Raw genomic sequence first — 23,249 nt, 5'->3', positions numbered from 1 at the left:
TTAACCTATCCTGTGTTTGCACCTAATGCCTTTCCTTGTGTGAGTATGAATCTGGAATGTTGGTATTAGAGTGTTCTACTCAGAATGTCTTGGTGTGAGTGTGAGTGTGAAGGTTCTCCCTGTGTCAGTTGGAAATGAGCTTGGCACAGGGGGACCGGTGGATGCTTCTGTTACCATGAACTTGTCCTGTATTGTAACCTATTGTACTTACCTAAGAATATGAACCCACTAAAACCTTATAACTTGAACAAGTATCCTGGGTATTCATTTCAACCCTCTAACCATCATTACAACACTGGCGACGAGGATTGTTCAAACAGGAAGAACCAGGACCAAAGAAGTAAAAGAGGAACAAGGTGTACAATAGTACAGCAAGAGACTTGGACCAGGAAATAAAGGTAGCAGGACGTTACCACCAAGAGGAAGCAGAACACCAGAGGCATCCACCGCACCTTCCTGGCACCAAGGTAAGCGCGCCCCGTGCCAGCGTTATTATTAGCAGGCTCAGCTACTCTGAAGGGCTGTGCTATGCGGCGGATATTATGACTTGTATCAGAGCGCAGGGGCTGGGGATTGATGGCATAATAGGTCAGCACTGCAGAAATGCAAAGGAAAAGGTGGTCGGAATGACGGCGACAGTAAAGAATTGAGATATAGCAATTACAGTCATAGCATTTTTTTCTGAGCAGTGCGCATGAACGGGCGTTTTATGTAGTGCATCTTAAGGCAGCCAGGGTGACGTTGGAAATGAGCTTGACACCGGTGGATGCTTCTGTTACCATGAACTTGTCCTGTATTGTAACCTATTGTACTTAACTAAGACTATGAACCCACTAAAACCGTATAACTTGAACAAGTATCCTGGGTATTCATTTCAACCCTCTAACCATCATTACAACAACAACCCCTGAAATATTCAAGCACCCTTCAAGGGGTGTCACCAGGACCTATGAGCCCCTCTGAGTCCAGAGCTACTCGCTCAGTGATAGTTTCTGTTTCTCCTTAACACCAAATTACTGTCTCCCACCTGTATGAGGGCTTATGGTCTAGATACCAAAGCCCCGCCTTAGTTCTCATCCCTCTAGATTTCCCTGTCTAACTCTTCTGCTAAACATAACTCACTTGGTTCCCTTTAGAAGAACGGTCCTAGCAATGTGTCCATTGGAAAGCAAAAGTGCTGCGAGTTGATACATGCACACCTGGGAATTCCTCAGAGATTGAGAGGGCTGCAGCCAGTTGCATGCACGATTCCCAAGTGGATTAGCAGAAATTCTGCATATATAATTCATACGTGTGAGGGGGACTTACGTTAAGACATGACACCTCCATGCATAGGTTGTTATGTTACAGGCTGCCAAAATCTGTAGGGCTTGCAAGATTGAATTAAGCCCTCAATGAAAGCATTTTGTGGGAAGTAATGCAAAGAACTAAGCAGGTTTCTAAGATCAAAACAACCAGACCTAATAATTACACTAATTCGAGGGGTGAATGGCAATTCTGGAATAATTGGAAGCGTGGTCCTGTTAGCAGAATCTAAAGTGAGAAGTTGTGTTTTAAAACAGTCACCAGTTTTAATTGGATTGCATATCACTGTGTTGCATTTCATCCACATTAGTTCGAAAACAGACTGCTTCTTGTCAAGCTGGTCCCTGTTCCCAGCTGGTATCCCAACCTCGCTGCTCTCCAATCAGAAGGCTCCAAAGACTTGAAAACTCTTCTACCTATCTACTGCTCTCACCAGCACAATTTAGCCAGAGCATTGGCTGCCATTGGGCAAAATAACTCAATGCGATACCATTAAGTGACATCAATTGTGGGTCACTACGGGTCGCAATTGCAACCCCCGGAAACTCCTGTGCAGCCCCTGGCTCTGCCTCTGCTACTCCCGGGGTTTGTAGAGGCAGAGAGAAACCAATTGTAAAGAGGGCTCTCAAACGAGAGCCCTCTTTAAAAGTATTTACGTGTATTTCTTTTTTAAGTCAGTCTGACTTCAAAAAGAAATTATTTCTGTAATGGAAACAATTTATTTTTGAAGTTAGATGGACTTCAAAAAGAACCTTCTTCCCCCACCCCCTAAGGACATGAAAGGCTCTGTCTCCCATGCTCTGCGCATGACAGGAACCACAGCTGGATCCTTGCATGCGTGGAGCATGGGAGAGTGACCTGCCTGCAGAGGAGTTCCTCAGAGCAGCAGTGGATTTGGAAAAAGGTCAGAAAGTGGGGTTTTTTGTAAATGTGTGTGTGTGTGTGTATGTGCATGTAATGTGTGTGAGTGAATGCATGATGTATGGGTGGATAGGTGCAGTGTAAATGAGCATGTGAATGGTGCACTTGTGTTCAATACCTTTTATTACTTACATGTAATCTTCGTTACTCCTAGTACTACTCTTCCTCATCCCAGTATGAAGCACCTTTCCTCATACATATTTACTGGGGTGAGGAAGAGGGATGTGGAGGTAATGCTGGGCCAAAGGGCTGGGTTTGTGGTTGGAGGAGCAGAGTTGAAGAGACATGGGGCATGTCAGGAGGGTGGGACAGGTGTGAGGTGCACTATCACGTAATGGGCACCCATGATAAAGCTGGAATGATATGGGTTATTAGTGTCTAGACTCACATTTTGGTAGAGTGAGTCTAGTTGTTTCTTCGTGTGGAATGACATTTTTACAGGACATATCTGATAAAGTATGCATGATAAGTGTTTATTACCTGTCTAGACAGGCATTTCGGTGTAGCCAGTCTGGTCAGTTCTTTCTGTGGCATGACATTTTTACAGGGCATCTATAATAAAGTAAGCATCATAAGTGTTTATTACCTGCCTAGACTTGCATTTGGGTGCAGCCAGTCTAACCATGTGTTACTGGGTCATGACATAATTTTCTGGGCATCAATTAAGCATCATTCGTGCTATTATGTGTCTAGACTAGCATTTTGCTTGGGCTAGATTAGCCATTTCTTACTGTGGCTTGACGTTTTTCATTGGGCATCTCTGATAAAGTAATCGGGATAAGTGTAATCACTAGGATAGATGTTCCGCTCACCTGATATCCCCAGGGGCGTCTGGAAGGCTCTGAGATCCGGAACACTGGACACGCAGTTGCCCAGTGCTGAATAATGAATCTGCAATTACAGAAGGGAGAATTTGTGATAACTGTCTCTAATGGGTGACTCTCCCACCTCCCTCTGACCGATTCCCTTCCCACTGGGTTCTTTTCTCACCTTAGTTATTTGTAGGGTGAGATATCCGTCCTGTGTTTCTTGTGCAGGGGCGCTTGACGTTTGTTGGCGAGCTGCCCGAGTTGCTTCACTGGTGCAGTACGCCTTCCTTGGGCCCAGGCCTGCTGTGACCCCGAATCTGGTGGTAGGCAGGTAGGTTTGTTAATTGTAAGTCTTTGTTCTGTTTATTGTGGGAATTCGTTAATGTCTTTATCTCCTTCTTTTCGGGTACGAAGGTCTTGATGCTGGCGTGCCAGATGGAAAGGCACGTTTCTAGGTAAGAGAAAGCGCGAAGCGCAGAGCCTTTATTGTCTTTTGTAGCTAACCTGGGTTTTCCTCTTCTTCTCCTCACAGGCTGCTGTGGTGCTGCGAGTGGATGAGAGTGCGATGAAAAACAAGGCCCCGGAATCCGTTAAGGTAGTACAGTGCTGTCCGGTTGTTTAATATTGAAAGCAAACCTGAATATGTATCTTTTCCTTTGCAGATGTTGCTGTGGTGCTCCGGATGGAAGTGTGGCGTAGCGCGATGAAATTCAGGTAAGACTGATGGAATTCGATGTTTTGGAAGCGCGCGTTCTAATATTGTTTTTCCCTTTCTCGTTATTGCAGGTCGCAATGTTCGAACAGCAGCTGTGGTAGTAGTTCGCCGGAAGTCCTTAAGCTAGTACTCACAGGTGAGTGGTGTTTCTTCTTCTCTCGGTTTCCACAGATTGCAGCTCAGTTGAGATGCTGAGTGCTGGGTGGTGTTTTCTCAGGTAAAACAGAATAATCTTGTTCTTGTTCTTGCAGGATTACAGGAAGATGCTGAAGACCAGGAGCTGGGCACCGTGAGCGTCACGCTGCTGGTTGCAGAATAACACGAAGCATGTTCTGCAGTCAGGGTGTGGTTTATATAGCCCAGGCGAAGTAGTACCAGGGAAAGTAGTACCAGGCCTGCCACACCCGAAACACTAGACCGCATGGCTTGGTTCTTAGAACTAGACTGTGTGGGTGCTTCCATGTTGGATTTAAAGGCCCATGTACATAAATGGGACCTAGTTTGAACAGCCCTTCCTTCCTACATATGAGCATGGTGCCAAAGGCGCCAGGACTGGCTCCAGGAGCCCTTTTTCAGTGTTTTTTTTTTAACCAACTTTATTTTCATTTTTTAACTTAAGACAATAGTTGAGCTTCCATCACAACTTATGTTAAGAACATTGTTATCAACATGAACCTTTTATTCAACTCCCTTGAACGTTCTTGTAGAGTCTAGTATTGTCTTCATACTTTTCCCCACCCCTTCCCCCCTCTCCTCCGCACCCGCCCCCCCTTCGTTTTATTAATTGAACCAATTGAAACCATGGTTGTGACCAGAACAGTTCCAAGAGGTAGCCCCTCGCCATATCTGCTGCTGCATTTATCTGATATGGATGTTTCTAAGAGCCCGGGGTTTAAAGTATTGATTCTCCCGCTCCCCCACATAGTCCTGGAGTGGGTCCCATATGGCTAAGAATTTCAGATATGACCCTGATTTTGTGGCGCAAATGTTTTCCATTGCCACAACTCCCCACACTTTCACCCACCACCATGGAGTTGTAGGGCCCTCCACTGTCTTCCATCGTTGGACCACTGTCATCCTTGCTGCAGCCAGAAGGTGGGTTATGAGGGCTGCTCTGTTCCATGAGGCTGCTTAGTTCCCTTCTGCCACTGCCCCCAGAAGAATGACTTTCGGGGACCATGGTAGGTCTGCGCCCGTTATGTCCCTGATCAGGCTCAGTATTTCTTTCCAGTATATTTTTATCCTTGGGCACGACCACCATATATGGTACATGTCTCCTCTTTCTCCACACTGCCGCCAGCATTCTGGGGGGTATGTGGGGATCATTCTGTGTATTCTACTTGGGGGTAAATACCAGCGGTAACATAGTTTGTATGCCGATTCTGTGATTGCCGTGGATTTGGATCATTTGTGCGCCCTCCTCCAGATTTGACTCCATTCTTCCTGCGTAATCTCCTCTCCTATGTCCCGCTCCCAGTCTTTCATGTACTGGAGGGAGTCGTCTGTTTGCGCCTTATCTAGTAGCTTGTAAAGTCTAGTGATCCCTTTTTCACATGTCCCCTCCTGGATTGTTAGTTCTAGGCCCACTGGGGGTCGTAACCCTGCTCTTTTAACCTCTGGGTGTGAGATCCAGTGGCGTAATTGAATATATTTAAATCTGTGGTTTTCGATGAGGCCGAATCTATGTTTACATCCTTCGAAGGTGAGTGGGGCGTCGTCCTGATACATATCTTGTAGGGACAATGTGTCTGCTTCGTTCCAGCCTTCCCAGAATCTTTTGTGAAGGCCAGGAGAGAAATCTGGATTATGCGTGATAGGAGATGGTGGGCCCACACCTAATTTGACCTCCCTGTTACGGATAGCCTTATCCTAGCTGTGTAGGGTCGTTTTAGTGGCTGCTAATAGGATATCTCCCGTATCTCTTGCTTTTGTTTTTAGGAATGGTAGCTTACCCAAAGGGATATCTGTCGCAGTCTGTTCTATGTTCCCCCAGCCTGGAAGAGGGTCTTTACCCACCCATTTCAATGCTGGTGCTAATTAGGCTGCTAACACGTATCTCCCCATATCCGGGACTCCCAGTCCCCCAAGTAGTGTGGGCCGCATCAGGATCCTTTTTTGGATCCTCGGCTTCTTATTTCCCCAGATGAATTTAAACACCGCCTTTTGGAGTTCGAGGATCTGTTTTGGGGGGATCCCATCTCTGCAGGTCTTCCTGCAGGCGCTTCCATAGGGGTGTAATGTTTGCCTTGAGCAGATTCTTGACGGTTCTAGTGATATGGATTCCTAGGTATTTGAGGGACTGTCTTCCCCATTTCAGGGGATAATGTTCCTTCAGGAAAGCTACGTCCCCACTACCTTCGGTTATATTCAGCGCTTTGGATTTTGAATAATTTATTGTGAACCCTGATGTCTTTTCGAACTTCTGCAGTTCTCTGATTATTCTGGGTAATGTGTGTCTTGAGTCTGCCATACAGAGCATGATATCATCTGCGTAGAGGGCTATCTTGTTTTGAATCTCCCCGGTGCGCACCCCTCTAATTCCCGGGTCTTCCCTTATTCTGCAGGCAAATGGTTCCATTGCCATGGCAAATATGAGCGGAGATAGAGGGCACCCCTGTCGAGTACCCCTCCGGATATTGATTCTTTCTGAGGTGTAGCCATTCACCACTAGTTGCGTAGATGGGTGCTGGTAATTTGGCAGAACCATTTTGGTGAATATCGGTCCACAGCCAAAACCCCCCAATGTCAGTTTTAGGTACCTCCAATCTATGCTGTCGAATGCTCGTGTGGCATCTAATGCGGCGATCGAGAATTTTTGGGCCCCCCTATTATGTCAATTACGCGCCGGACATTATCCTGAGTATGTCTCCCCCTTACGAAGCCTGCCTGGTCTGCGTGTATTATCTCGGGCAGTACTGCTGCCAATCGATTCGCCAGTATTTTCGCGTACAGTTTTGCATCTGTGCTGAGGAGAGCTATGGGGCGGTAACTGGTGCATTCTACTGGGTCTCTCCCAGGTTTTAGGGGTAATATCGTGGTCGAGTGTCCCATATCCTTTGAAACTGCTCCCCTATCCCTGATTAGATTGAAAAGGCGAGTGAGGGGAGTTGCCAATTGTGTCTGGAATATTTTGTAAAACCCATTCCCTAGTCCTTCGGGGCCTGGTGCCTTTCCCCTGGTTAGTCTGCTAATGCATCACACACTTCCTGTATTGTGATGGGCTCCCCCAATTTTCCTTTTTGTTGTTCCGATATCTGTGGCAGTTTTACGGCTGACAAATATGACTCCTGTTCTGCTGCATTCAGGTTTTCGCTAATCAGCAGTTTTTTATGAAAGTGGACCATTGTTTCTAGTTTATCCTCTTCTTCCGTCTGCAGTTCCCCTCTACTATTTCTTAGCCTGGTGATATAATTTCGCGCCTTCTGTTTGCGTAGTTTAGCTGCCAAGAATTTGCTTGCTTTCCCCCCGTGTATATAATATGATTGTTTCGTGTTTAGCAGTATTTGGGCCGTTCTATCTGCGGTATGGTTTTCTAGTTTGGCTGTAGCCTTTTTAAGGTCTCGCCAGGCTCTGGGCGTCTGACGGGTCTTATGGAGCTTTTCAGCGTTTCTAACCTCTTCTTCTAATTTGCGCGTTATAAGGGCTCGCTCCCTATAGTATTGCGTTGCTTGTGCTATGAATTCCCCCCTAATTACTGCTTTCCCCGCATCCCACACCACCCACCAGTCCATCTCTCCATTGTCATTTTCCAGGAAATAGTTCTCTATGGCTTCTTCCATATGTGCCCTAAGTGCAATATCCCTTAGGATTGTTTCATTTAGCCTCCATTGTGGTCGGGGTCTATGTATTGTCCTTTGCAGTTCTATGCAGGTCACGACTGGGGCGTGGTCGGAGAGGTATTGGACTCCGATTTCTATTTTTTTGACATAGGGGATCAATGTAGAGGACACCTGGATCATGTCTATTCTAGAGTAGCCCCTGTGCCCTGCTGAGTAGTGTGTGTATTCTCGGGTGTCCGGGTGGAAAATTCGCCACGTTTCTATCACATCCAAATCTCTGAAAAGCTTTCCAAGGGCCTGTCTGTTTCGCTGATCTGCTGTGGTTGGGGGGAGTGTTTTGTCCAATTGTGGGTCCATTACACAATTAAAATCCCCTCCTATTATCACTCGGCCTTCGCACCATCCTCCCACCTTCTGGAGTAATTTAGGGATGTACTGGTCCTGTTTTTCATTGGGGGCGTAGAGTGATAGTATTGTATACAGTTGATCATTAACAGTACCCTTCACCCCCAGGTTTGTTGTTTGCGAAAGTCTAAGTCGCTGCTACATAGGATTGCCACCCCTTTTGTTTTTGTTTGGCTTGAGGCGAAAAAATGAAGAGGGTATGTTCTGCTCTGCATCCTTTTTTCATCTTTCTGGAGCAGATGCGTCTCCTGTAGGATCGCTATCTTTGATTGCATGGCTTCCAATCTATCTAAAATCGAACGCCTTTTAGTGGGGGAGTTTAACCCCTGGACATTAATCGAGACAATGTTCACTTCTTCCATTACTCCCTAGGTGGAGATTGTCTGCCTGTGGGTCCCTATGTTCTCGTTCGCTATAGCTTACTTTGCCTGTTCTTGCTTCCGTTTCATACTCTCGTGGAGCTGGCTCCTTTTCCTTCCCTGCTTTCCTGACTTTCGTTCCAGTTCCCTCCCTTACCCACCCCCTCCCCCCTCCCAATCCTGGGGGTGCATGAGACCTGGGCTCCCAAGGGGCCCCCCGCTGTTCACCACGGGCTTAGGGCCTCCGACCCTTCCCCAGTTCACAATAGTCAGGAATTGTATTACCTGACCCTGTTTCCAAGAGTTATGACCTCCTACCTCCATGCAGGCGGTTCCATTCAGCCGTGCTGTTTTCTCACATTTGGTTAACACTTTACTCGTTGTCCGTGTGATGGGCCGAGTCTGGATCTTTTGGGCCTCTCCGTTCCCTGTCATGAGCCGGCTGTGAGCTTCCGGGTCTTCCTCTCCTCCCTCGTCTTTGCTTTCGCTCCGTTGGCCATTCCCATGGTTTGCTAGATGGGCCGTTCATGTTTGGGCGTGGGCGTACCAATGCCTTCGGCTGCTCATCCTCCAGGTGCAGCAACGCCAGGCCCTCTGCGCAATTCCCGATTCTCCTCTGTTTTCCTTCCCATGTAAACGACAGGCCAAACGGGTACGTCCATCTATAACGGATTTGCTGTGTTTGAAGTGCCTTCGTAACAGGTTGCATTAGCCTTCTTTTGTGGAGAGTAATCAGGGCCAGGTCCTGGTACAACTGTATATGGGACCCATTAATCGTAAGGTCTCCGTTTGTTCTTGCCGATCGTAGCACCTCCTCTTTCAGACCATAAGATGTCATTGCTATCAAGACATCTCTGGGTCTCGACCCTGGTTCATTGCGTATTGGACCCACACGGTGTATCCTGTCAAAGCCAATTGTCTCCGGTTGGACATCTGCTAGCAGGCTGCTGAAAGAGAGTTGCATGGTATCTTCCAGATCCTTGTCCTGTACCGATTCCGCCAGGTCCTTGACCCTAATATTGGATATCCTTGAACGATTTTCCAAATCCTCTGCCTGGAGTTCTAAGTTGTTTGTTGCGGTCGCCAACTGGTCCAGTAGTAGGCTATTTTGGTTTGTTTCTTCTGTAAAATTCGAGAGGCCCCTTTCGACTATGTCCACTCTTTCACCCCTCTCCGCCATTTCTTTATTGACCTCCTGGAGAGATGATTTCAGGTCCTCCCTTAATTGTTCCATTTGATTCTGGAAAGCTTTGGTCATTCTGGCCTCCATGCCTTTCAAGCAATTTAAGAGTTCATCCTTGTCTGTTGCCATTATGCTAGCTGGGAGGTCCTTTACTGCAGGAGTCGGCCCCGGGGGAGGGGATGGTGATTCTGCGTGTGTTTGTTGCCTCTGCAGCCAGCACTTTTCAATTTGCCCTTCCTGGGGTTTCACTGGAGTTTTTGCTCTGGATGTGCCCGTTTTGGATCTGGCGCCCGGCATCTGAGTTGCTCTGCATGGATGTTGCTCCTGCCCAGTACCTCGCTCCTATAACTGTATATTGCTGGAATAGGCTGTGTCCTCCCACATATCCAGAACACGGGGCTTGCCCTCCGCCGTTGTGTACCTTTCCTCGGCAAGTTTTATTTCTTGTGTTGCCCTTGCCGTGTCGATGCAGTAGGGGGTTAATCAGGTTTATTATCGTGGATGATCCCACTATCCCAAGTCCATCTGCTTTTGTTGTTGCCTTGTGCCAAGCCGTTTTCGGGGATCGGGCGGCAAACCCTCCTAGCCAGATCCCGTGGTGTACGTTGTTAGGTGTACTGCTCCGTTGTGCCAATGGGGACAGGTGGTTCGGGACAGCAATAATAACGTCGTTTCAGGCGAGTCCCCACCTGCCGCTCACTTCTGGTTGTTTTAGGCGGGCACACGCCCTGGGGTGAACCCAGGGGCCACCACCTACTTTTCGGGGTAATATACCACTGCCCCTCTGTCTCTCCGTACTGTTTATGTAGGCCCTGTGTCCTCCTGGGCCTTTCGGGGGGTTGGGGGGAAGGGGAGGTGCCCCCTCCCAGTCAGGCTCTGTGGTGGAGGGCCGTCCACTCCGCGGGGCCCCTATGGTCTGTGTGATCTTCTTGAGGGGGGAGTTCTGGGGCAGGGCAGTCTCCTGACCTGTTCCCTGCTCGCTCCTTGTGTATGGCTGGTGGTAGTCACTGCTCCTGTCGGCCAGTCTGTTGAGTGTTGAGCGTCCAGGCGCCAATGTGCGCCACACCGGCTGGGTATTGGGTGACAGGGCCTTGTACTTTCCCCTGTCTGATACGGGACATCTAGTTATGGCTGTGCTGTACGTTTGACAATTTCTGCTCTGGATTATGCTTGTTATCTCCTGCTTGGTAGGTGTGTAGTGCACCTCTAGGGTCTCAAGTGCGTGGGGGCGCGGAGCAGATGTGCACTGTGGCAGGTCTCGGCCCCTCTCAGGAGTGTAGCATCAAGTTACTTCAGGGCCACGGCAAGTTTATAGGCCCTCAGAATTGGACAGCAGGATTATGCCGCTCCTCAGTGCACATGCAGTTTCAATGCATAATTGCCTCAGAGGCGCAGTACTAGGTTGGCGCCAGGTTCCACAGCAGCCTGTCACCCCTGGCGGCCATGATGCAGGTGGTATGATCCTCGGGTGAGGGGGGCCCCGCCGGGGATGTCATTCACAGCAATCCGGGCACTTTGCAATGCCCCGGTGTCCAGCACCCTCTGTTTCCATGCCGCGCTCCCAAGTTGACAGCTCTGGGGGGAGTCCGGCCGTTACAGAGGCTGGAAACAGCTCGTTGTGGTTTTCCCGTTGCTCCCCGGCTTTCGGTACGTCAGGAGGAGGGGGGGAGGAGGGAGATCGCCCGGGCCTCCAGATCCAGCACAGGGAGGAGGGGGAAGGCACCCCACAGGGTTACAGGGCAGCGGGCCTTCGCGCAGCACTACAACGCTTGTCCTACCTTCCGCGGTTGCAGAAGTCTGCGCCCGCTCCTGCCGTATGTTCCACAGCTGTCGCGATGCAGGTCCAGCTAGCTGCACAACAATGCCCTGTATTTCACGGGCTAATGCGGGTCCGTTATGCCGCCTTGCGCCTCAGGTTGGCCAGCTTCCACACAGGGGCGGGTGCTCCAGAGCCTCCCTTCCGCTGCGTCGGTTGTTCTAGACACAGCGATCCGGATTCTCAGCGAGAGCAGCCCGCGGCAGCCATTTTGGCGGGCTATTTCTCGCACTCAGCCAGCGCCGGATTCACTCACGGATAACTGCAAAACGAGTAAAGACCGAAGGCTAAAATTTCACCAAGGCGTGCCGCACACTTGTATTCAGCAGCAGGTGTAGTTTCAGGCGGGTTTGTTCCATCTAAGAGGATGTTTGTTCAGGATATCGTGGGCTGCCCGAGGGAGCTCTCAGGACTCACATCCTTGCTGCTCTCATGCTGCCTTTTGCAGTGGTTTTAAGGCTCTCTGGGTTCTGGTGGGAGCCTGCTTGTGGCACAACTTGTGCCCCCTCAGAGTGGTCATGACAATAGACTGGCATTTGGGTACAGCCAATCTTTACTGTGGGATATGTTTCTGGGCAGCTATGATAAGTAAGCATGATAAGTGTTATTACATGGTTAGATTGTCAGTTTAGTGCTGTTAGTCTAGGTATGTCTTACTGTGGCATGGCATTTTTTACTGTTCATCATTAAGGCTACAGCAAACAAGATAAGTGTTATTACGTGTCTGGCCTACATTGTGCAGCCAGTTTCGACACACTTTCTTATGGTGGCATTGTATTTTTAATAGCAAAATACAAGATTCTAAAACACATTAGCAACATTATTTAATTCAACACAATACAATATCATATCAACTCTACCTACCTATCAGGGCCTCCCTTTCTAACCCCCAAGATTACATTTTCCACCTATCCGACAAATTGCTCCCTTCCCTACTTCATTATGGGGGACTAATCAAGCAGTTCTCCCCAACCTTTTGTGTATCACTATTAAAATATTCACTAAAGCAATGGCCATTGACATCCATACAAGAGCCTAGCCCACTTGACTTCACTGTTTAATCTCCTTATGAGCTTTCTCAGCCACATTTTCCTTGGCTTAGTGTTGTGCTACAGCCAATCAGCCAATGTTTTAGCATTTCTGACTCCCCCGACTTATTACCGAGCCGGCAATTTCTTTCTTGCCAAGAGATCCCTCTTATGGGACCCCACCTTTGTAGGGGGCCTAGTAAGCTAAGACAAAAGCACATATAAAAGCAACAATATTTCGGCCCTGGGAATCTCATCACGGAGGACTGCATCTCCTTAAATGTCCTCAAGTGTGTGGTTAGCTCATTTGTACATTGATATTCTCTGCATATCTTTCCCCCTTTTACAATTTTTATTTTGTTGTCCATATTCACAGGGCTTTCCATCAATGTAAGCTTTTGTGAGCCCATTCCAGCAAGAATCGGTTACAGCCCTCCCAAAAGTTGCTCAATGCTTTGTCATAATTATTGCTTAAACATATATTGAAATCTTCAAATAGCAAACCCGATAGTGGAACCAATATTGCCTCGGCCTATGTTGTACTATTGGGTCTAATCCTATTATATCATTACCCCATCCAAGGCATACGAAGGCAGAACCCTTGTTAAAATGTGGCTGGTATCTCAAATATTCTTGCCTGCTATTTTGTATTTTAAAATGTTCAGTAATGTCATCAGGGTTAAAGAAGAGTGTATGCCATCTGAGTCAAAGGCCAGGTGACATCACTTCCTGTGATGTCATCAGGTCTGTGATATCACTTCCACTATTCCTGGCATTTTGGTGAATCGACATCCCTGATTACCATCCGCACTGTCCATCAGTACATCCATCATCTCCCCTGTCCTGATGTGTGGATTTCAGTCTTGAGGCCGAGAATGAACATTTTTCATTGTTGCTCCTCGACAATAGAGCTTGCACCCTCATGTCAAAGACCCAGTTATCTTGACATCTGTCAAGTCCACGAAGACTCTGCCGTCTCCTTGTACATTTCATACACACTGCATGCGTTTACTCTACCTGCGCCCAGAGAACACCTTGGTGGTATATGTTTGCCCCCTGCACATTCTGTACAAAAAGAAAAAAATAGTAGATATTCCGATTTGCATTGCATGCCCAGGTGCAGTATTGTAGACTGCTGTTCCTCCTGAGGCAGGAATTATGTTACACCTTTTTCGCAGGGGCACTATAAAAACAAAATTGATTAACAGAACGGAAATTAAAATAAGTTGAATCACATTCCTGAACACACCATGATAAATACAACAATTCATCAGTTTTCAACACTTTTAATTTCGAGGAAAGTAATTTGGTTCTACCTCAGACACCCACTGGAATGTGTAAAGTAAGCAGACATGTATGCATTTTCCAAAATGCTGCGGACCCTCCAGCCCCTTCTCCGCCCACTACGCCACCTTTCCCTTGCTAACCTATTCAGTAAGCCAGTGTACCCCGGATCATATAGTCAAAGCAAGCGTTGCCTGTAATGCTAAGAAAACGCCTCTAGGGGGCGCATAGGGACAATTCTTTCATAATCACTTTGTCATGAAAGCATTTGGCTCCTGGTGCTCTGAGCCCACAGCACTGAGGTCATAGAACTATCAGACTCTATCTCTAAGCAGTGGTCTGCTTGTATGGCAGGTATGATGCTCCACTACGCCATGTTTAGCAACAGTAAAGTCATTATAACTAACAGAGTGCCCGTTTGGTACAGCCTTATAACCTGAAAATGTGGATACAATCCCAAATCTTCGACCCTATAAGATACATAACATAATCAAATAGGTGTATTTGTATAACGTCCACCGCTGCTGGTCTCTTAGCACTAAAGACAGATAAATGTATTGAGGTCCCCTCTGGTTATGAAACACACAATGGGCCTGATTTACAAAGCCTGGGGTTTTCCCACTCAAAAGTGTTTTTGTAAATCTAGCCCGTTGTCGTTCCTTGTAAATCAGAAAGTACACGTAGACACTGCATCCCTGGTAGCAGAGAAGCACAGCTGATAGTGGTTTAATCCAGTGTAGGAGCCCAGACTCCTGCATGGCGAGCAGCATGACATTTTGTTTATGTCCCCAGATGATTTATATCTCACCCCAGCAGAATGCATGAAATGGTGAAAGATAAAGACCGTTTTTGTCATGTGATGTATTTATATATTCTTGGTTAAGACTTTATGTGTGTGAGTTGCTGTAAAACGAGCTGCTCATGGGTGGTTTATTTTCTTGTGAAACATATTTGATAGCAAAAAATACATCCCCAAATCTTGCCTCAAATTTCAACAGTGATTTTAAAAGAAAGATAAATACCCCATGAACAAAGAAAAAATATAAGCCTCCAAAGTGGTGGCATGCATTCAATAATAACTACTTGCCTAGCTTTATTTTTTGCATAAAAAGTATATGTTGAAAGAAATGTTATAGTTATGTTGAATAATGTTGCATTAGTCAAGCTATTCTTGTATGTTAGCTCAAAATACCTGTAATTACCACTAAAGGGATGACGACAGCGTTTTAGATGCCTACTGTTAAAACCCTTACGGAAGGGCTTGGCCTTATTGAGCCTAACACAGTCTATGTATTACTGCAAGTAACATTATTATAAACTCAGTGCAGTACTTGGAAGAAGGCGTACTATACTCTGTGGGTGCCTGATACAGGAGAGCAGGGACACAAGTCCTTCGCATATAGGGAGACACTCCGGAGACTCCCAGATAAAAAGAATATTGGAATATTGTGTTCATTTAAGTTTCTCTGTCCACCAGTGTGTTAAGTGTGGGCAGAAGAACCCTGTAGTTATGCTTAAATTAGCTTTCCCTTAGGAAAAACAGTTTTTGGGTGGCTTGTAACTTTGGCAACTTTCGGCGAATCCACACAAAACTGTGCAAAACAAATAATATATACCTGTCTCCGATATTGTATGCAAAGTTTAGTGTGGTTTCATCAAGGGGACAAAGTTGAAGGCAGAGTTCAAAAAATGTTTGAAATCCGGATAGACTTGAATGGGACAAATATTGCTTGACACTACAGCCAAAACCGTTAGAGGGATTTGCGCCAAACATGTGCAGGGAGTGGCGACCTGGTCCCGAAAGCGTGATTTTTCAAATGGGGTATTAATCCCTCCAGAACTTTCTAAAAAAAAAGTAGAAAGAATAGCAAAGAAAATTGTGATTTCTCTGTCCGTCCGCGGATTCACTTTCTGATTCAGTGTTCACAGACGCCTCTCGACCAATCAGGAAAACACATGATGTCTGCGGACCTCTTGTGAGGTAGTTGATTGGTTAACCAAGAAATGCGAGGTGCATCAAAATATTTTCAAAATGTCACCATATTAGTCTTGCAATCCATGTCATTTGTCCTGGCACACAACTGTAGAAAATCTTGTATAAACGCACACTTAGACTTGTGTTGCTCATGAAAGTGTACCTGGGGAGGTTAGGGGTGGGTGGATAGGTATAGAATATAAGTGTTTAGGGGGAAAAAAGAACATTTGTTTTTCTGCAATGGTTGCAATCTTGGTTTTATGGTTACAGAGAGTGGAACACATCTGAGGACTGTTTTGTTGTTCATGGACACCCCACATTTAATACTGATGTCACATTGAAGATGATTTAATTTAATATATATATAGATTATATGTATGTATGTATATTGGGATGGATTTTGCTATGTAAAGATAGGGACCAGTGAGTGTCAGTCATAGTTCTGTTTAGGAATGCTGGTCTGTGGGTATGGCCAGTGGTCATATTAAGTTGGGGTGTGGTCATGGCCAGTGACCGATTTTTTGGGGTGGGTTTTATCATGTTACAGATAGGTGAAAGAGAGTATGGGTCCAAGTTTTGTTGAATTGTGGAAACGCCAGAAGGTAGATTGTTTGGGGTATGGGAAGAGGGTGCACAATTGGTGTGTGGGTATGACTAGTGGTCAGATTAAGTTACATGTATGGAAGAGTGAGCATGGGTCTTAGTTTTATTCAGGGTTTGTAAAGGTTGCTTTGCGGACATAGCCAGAAGCCAGATTACTTTGGGTATGTGTAAGGGGTGCAATGTTGGTCTGTGGGTATGGCTTGTGGCTAGATTAAGTTGGGCTGTGGCCACTGGTCATGGCTGCTAGGGATTATATATGGTATTGTGGACCGTGGGCATGCCTGAATGCTAAGCACAGGGATTGTGGAGACTTCCATTTGTGCAAGATGTGGAAAGTGGTAACATTGGGGCTATTTACCACGTCCCACAGCTTGAGAAAAGTGAGTTTGGGCCCTAGTTTATTTTAAGAGGATACAAAGTGGCCTTTTGGACTTTGTCAGTAGCCAGCATGTTTGGAATATGGGCAGGGAGTGTTAAATTGATCTGTATGGCTGAGGGGCTGTGGATTTGTTGGGTTGTTGTGCTGTGGCAACCATGCCACAAGGAATGTGGACACTGGCCATGTCGATGAGGTATGATATATGGGATTGCGGTTGGCAGTGGGCCCGGCCGTTTGCAAGAGCCAATGTGTATTTCGGGAAGATGAATGTAGTGTGCAATATAGTCCATCTATGGGTTTAAACTTAGCAGTGTGACTGACCTGCTGCCTAGACAATGTTTACTTTGAGATGCTTAGTTTCCAAAAATAGTTGAAGTCCTTGCCTCAGGAACTGTGCAGAGTAGGGATGTCTTGCTGTATGTGATTTTGGGCTGATATTTGGGACATGTCATAGAATGTTTTGTTTCGCTGCAAAGAAAAGAAAATATAATATGCAGTAGGATATGATATAGAAAATATATATACATTAACTTTTTAGGACAGGCAGTACATTTGTATAATGTTTTGTGCAACAAGTGTGTGTAGTACACTGATGTTGTACTAGCATATTTCTAATCATTGGGTCATGAAAAACCTGAGGTGGATTGAAAAATCCCATATTTTACTTTCAGTTCTAGTTAAGTTTTTTGATAATGGTAGCTATAATGGTAGATTACTATCAGCGTATATATTCAATCTGTGTAGTTGGAAATTATTCTTTCCACTTTCTTTAACCTTTTCTGCTTTTTTCCAGTCTGTGTTGTATTTGAAAAAATGGAAGGGGCGGTTGATAGTTTATCCAGTTATCCTATTCATTTCTTCTATTAATTTTCAAACACCTGAAGGTGTGAAAATCATGTTTTATGAGCTTCTAAAATCATGGTAGCAGTGATGGTTGTTTCTCTCCTATACCGGCCACCACTACCTCCAGAACCATGGACATGGAGGAGAGAATAATAGATGCAAAGAGGCAAATCACGGGGGTGCTTCTTTTGGGACTTATAAAAGGTCATGGAGGTTTACAAATTATCTTGGAAATGTCAAAGTATTAGCATTGATAGTTTTACAATATTTTTGTGTAGTACTCCGTTGTTGTATTAACATATTTCTATAATTGGGTTATGGGGGAAACATTTAATTAATACATCTGTATTTTACTGTGAGTGATAGTACATTTTTTGATCATGATAGCTATATCTTTTATACTATGTATAAAGTTGTTTGATGCCTGTATTTCAACTATTGTTTGTTTAAGAAATATATTTTGTAAGCATAATCTACTTTTTAGTTTCATGCACAATTTTGTTAGTTTCCTTTGTCCATTCCTTTAGGTCTTAAAGTAGTTAGACACCCATTGGCACGTTCTAACAGTATCATTACAACAGTTATAACAATGAAGCTTAATTGAATCATTTAATGTTAGTTTTAGGAATATTATGTGGGCATTCTGTAGATTTTCTGGTAATCTTTGTGTTTGTATAACAGAAGTGTTGTTGCATTCAAACCAACCGCTTCTTTGTTTGACATATGCTGTGTAGTGTCCTGAAGTGGTTGTGGCACTAGTGTGTTACACTATGCCTACTGCAGGGAATGTTTTTCCATCAAGGGAGACTTGTGCATATATGGCGCTAGTGATATTTCAGTTATTTTTTGTTTCATCTGCTTTGTATCTTAAAAGCATGAATATAAAATATTGGCCATGTGTATCTATCTAGTAGTTGAAATGGTACAGTTTCGCAATTTTGTGTAGATACATACACAAATCATTCATTGGGAACATGAGGCCTCATTACACGGAAGGCGGTAATGGTTAACGGCCACTGTTAATGGTAACGGTGACCGTTAACCATTACCGCCTTACTACGAGGTCCCTTAGCGGGTTGGTGCTTTAACGCCTGCTTTTTGCAGGCGTTAAAAACCAACCCGCTAAGGGACCTCGGAGCTAATTACGGCACCGCAAAATTGCGGTGCCGTAATTAGCGCCTTCCCCATTCCCATAGAGCCCTATGGGGCAGAAATGGGAATGGGGAAGGGCAATGGCGGAAGGGGGATTTACCGCCCCTCCAACCTTGGAATGGGGCGGTAAATCCCCTTTCCGCCAAGGCGGTGCCGGTATTTTACCGGCATGAGCCATGACGCTAATAGCGCCATGGCTCACCGCCTTCCGTGTAATGAGGCCCATGGTCTTGTAAAACCTGGTTGTAGAGGGCGCCTTTATGTTCACATGTATATGTAATCTGCAGCATTTTATTTACATGGATGTTTTTTTTCTCTCTAGTCCCAGTAACTACATGAGGAATTCTTGATGATCCTCTTGTGTATTTATGGAGTATGTAACAATTCTACACATTGGTTCACTACCTCTCTTATACCTGATGCAGTGTAGATAATGTCAAAATGTGTTAGTTGCATTTCATTGCAGGATGAGGAGTTATAAACATCTGTTCTGAGCCAAGCAAGTACATATGGCCCACAAGTGGTGTCAATTGGAGTAGTAGATGGCTTGTTACTTTTGCATAGCTCTTCACTCTGGTTATGTTCGGAAATGTAAAAGAACCAGAGAGTGTGACATGTGCTGCATTTGGAGTTGTTCAGAAGTTTTTTTATGGGTTGTTTTTTCAGGTACAGTAAACATATCCAAGTGTGGAGTGTTCAATGCACATAGTCTGTTATATTCAAGGATGCACGGGATATCTGCATTGACTTTGTTTGCATTGAAGTTTAGTTAAACATACTTGTGACTGTACAAATACGTGAGAGTGCTATGGAGCTCATACCTTCTTTGAAGACTGTGCTGGCAATGTCTATAAGTGCATGTCGTGGGTTAGAACCTGTGACTGTAAATTGCTACAGCAAATGCAAGAGAGAGATTGAATTGTTCTCTATGTATACACATAGCTTTAGAAAGAAGGAAATGTGCTGTAGTGCAGCGAATTTCTTTTATTTCTTCAAGTTTGTCAAACTTGATGAGTAAAAATTAGATATTATTTTAATTTGAATATGTGTGTCTAAGCCAACCACTGTTCTCATTAATCAATTAAATAAACCTGGATCTATTTCAAGGTTGTGTCTTTCCATTACCCTCCAACTGAGGCAGATAGTTAATACGTTTTCCAATCCAGCTGCATTTGATACAGATTTTTCTTGGATATTTAGGTGTGATGTGGCATGTTGACACATAGGTAGTGTCATGCTGTGGACTAGGGTTTGTCTTCCGTTTTAAACATGATGTCATTAAATTGGACAGAGTTTGCAATGGTTGACATCAAATACACACATTGCCAATACAGTTAATTTGAAAGTCTATTTTTAAAGTGGGCGTACTCTCAGGCATTGCATTGGCCCAATGTATCAGGCATATTTTTCTGAGCATATTGATCAGTCTGAAAAATGATTCCAAAGCATTTTACCTTAACTCATGGGTTGGAAATTGTCATCTTGTGACAATCATATCTGCTTATCCATTGATCTATGTTCAAGTGTGCTTGTGGCAGTAAATCAGTTAACCCACCTCTGAAGCTGAGATCACTAGATGCTTACACCCCTTGTCACAACCCCAGTGCACGTCTCAATCGAATGTCTTCTGTGCACAATCTATTGATGTATCTCTATAGGAATGTCAAAACGCCTCTTTCCTTGATGAGTAGCAATAAGCTCTTTCTGATCAAACAACATTGGAGTTTCTACTGCCTTTATGTCGGTCAATTTAACTCTGAGCCTCCACAACTTCTTTTTGCCCTGTTTAGATATCTACCAAGCATGACGTACTGAGCACAGGTTCTTAGACTACCTCAAATGAAACTCTGTAAACACTTCATATTTAAGAAATATATATATTCATATAATGTACAAATGTATTTTACACAACTTATTTTTCGCATGTGTCAATGTGTGATTTCAAATTCTGGGCCTAGTCCTCTTTTGCACTATGGCTTTTTGTAACATGTCCATTTTTTCTTATAATTTTATTTTACATTGCATTTTAAACTAAACCCTCATTTCATTACTTTATCCAAATACCCATTTTCTTTATTGTTCTCCTATAGTTGATTTCATACTTCTACAATACTCAAGAATAATGGCAACCATTCAGCCCTACCTATACAGGCCGGAGTATATAAAAAAGGAAATGGTTGAGTGAAAGAAGCTAAAACAAATGGGAAATCTACTGTAAGTCGTGACTATCAATCACAGTTTCCTGATTCTAGTCGCACGCAAGATGTTTCATCTTGGTGTACCTGCCTTTGATGTGAGGCATTGCCAACTTTACTCGAGAACTGCTGTTGCAGAGAAAGCTCAGGCTGCTTGGCCTACATAGCCAAAGAAGAGCCTCCACCGCTATGCGTTACCCAGCTGCATGACTTTTAGGGCAGCCTGCCTTACAAGATCCATCTTGAGAATGATGATGGTCCTGATGCACGAACCTAGAGCAACAGTTTGCACTTGTTCTCCAAGCAAAGAGTACTTATTTATGCATTTTATTTGTGACAACTTTGAACAGTAGCCGTGTAAGTTGTCATCATACTAAATTGTGAGTACAAGGGTTCACTGATGATAAAAATTGTCTTATGTTTCACAAAATGGTATAGTTCTTACTCCAAGTCAAACTCTTCAACATTTAATTTAATGACTTAACAATAAAATGTCATTGACTTTAAAGCTACAAAAACATTTCCATTTGTTCATATCTTTTTATAGTTCGAAAGAGCGTACACATTTCAATATCACCCTTACTTGAAAAGGATTGTACTGTCAGTATTTTACTCACAAAGGTACTTTTTTAAAACATACTAATGCCTTGTATTTTTGATGATAGGCCAAACAAGATAAATGAAAACGATTTCTGTATCTGTTACACAGAAGGTACATGCTTGTAGCCTATCAAGCGTTTACATGGTGGATTCATGGAAGACTGGGATTCCGCTTTCAATGAGTAATGCCTGTCTGTGTGGTCAGAACCATTTGTCAAGTATTCCCTTGTGACTCTGGACAATACACAGGATGTATGCAGACACTACCTGAACCACAGCTGTATAATGTATAGTTTCTATATACTATCAACCATTTATAAAGAAACTGAAATGTTGCTCAAATATTTAACTTTCAATAAAAAGTATATGTGTAAAATAATGTTGCATTGGACTTTTTTTATTTATTTCAATTTACTATGTGTTTCATTTAAAATGTTCAGTATTCTTTCAAATCTCAAGCTTTCACCAACATACAAAAAGGTACAAACACTATAGTGAAAACAAATTAGAATCTGTACTTGCTTTAAAAGGCCGATCGAACATTATATATTCTATATTACAATACATTCTATTTCTGGATAATACAGATTACAATTATAATACATTTACTGTCATGGTAAACAAAATACATGAGGCACTATGATAAGTGAATAAAAGTAATTTCTAAGTCACTAGCACCTCCAAGTATACTATTCAAACATGTTTGGTATACCATTAAGATCAAGAAAGATTACTGTTACTGCCATATATCATGATGTACCTAAAAGTCAGCTATTCACTCATTTATTAAAAGTCTTCAAGGTTTCTTTTCTTTTCTTTTTGGGACAGCAGTTTGAACGCAGTGTAATTGAATGTACAACTCAACATGTTCTAGCATCTACTGACAATTGTCCACTCAGGACCTGTTATTCACATAATCCCCTTAGAAGTCCACATCCCTGCATTGAAAATATTTTTGTGTCCTTTGAATAGGTTACAGAGCTTTTGGGCTCGTCTCATTCACATCCACCTGGTCATGTATCAATATCAGTTCTCACCTGGGACCATGCACTCGTAATGGGGGTGGGCATATGCTAACACACAATGTGCCGACTCCCACATACAATTCAAGGGGGTCTTTCACATGGAGGACATTGGCAAACCCAGACCCGGTGTTTCCATGCTCCCCTTTCAAGACCCCTTCCTAGCAATCAATATATCTTTGTGTCCTTTGCCTTTTGTGCTCGCCTCATAGACATCCATTCCCCTCCCTTTGTCAATGGCACTTCCCATAAGTGTCCATGTGCTGCCAATGGTGCTGGGTGGATGGGAAGGCACAAGAGGGTGAATACCATGTACCACTCAAAGAGTTATTGCCTCATTGGCCACCCCTGACCCGGTGTTTCCAATGGCCCCTTTGAAGACCCTGTCCCAGTAATCAACATATGAATGTGACCATTCACAAGGCCGTGGGCTCTTCCACTCACTTCATCCTTATACACATGCACTCACAATAGTTGGTTGTACATGCCTACATTCTTCTTTGTAATTTGATGTTATCAAACCCTCAGCGCCATCAATATTTAAACATACCCAATTGTGACTATGTAACAAAATTACATCACACCCAACTAAATTTAGGGGCTGTCCGTTCACACAACAAATTCACATACACACCCACTTTTCAGAGCGGATATATATTCCTTCAAACTTAGCAAGAAAACATGCCTGCCCTCTACTGCCGATATCATCATCGCACTGCATGTTATCCTCGATGCTAAATCGCCTGGTTAATTTGTCCATTTATAGGTAATTGAATGCTTTGTTATTACAGTGTCCTCAAGTTCAACTTGGCACTTTTACAGTGCTTTTAACTCAATTTCCATCTGGTTTTTATTTTCATGTATCTCAATGACTTC

This window comes from Ambystoma mexicanum, chromosome 2p (assembly GCF_040938575.1).
Source record: "Ambystoma mexicanum isolate Mex_15411 chromosome 2p, UKY_AmexF1_1, whole genome shotgun sequence".
Classification (NCBI taxonomy): domain Eukaryota; kingdom Metazoa; phylum Chordata; class Amphibia; order Caudata; family Ambystomatidae; genus Ambystoma; species Ambystoma mexicanum.
The sequence above is the reverse complement of the archived record's forward strand: the minus strand, read 5'-3'. Positions refer to the sequence as shown.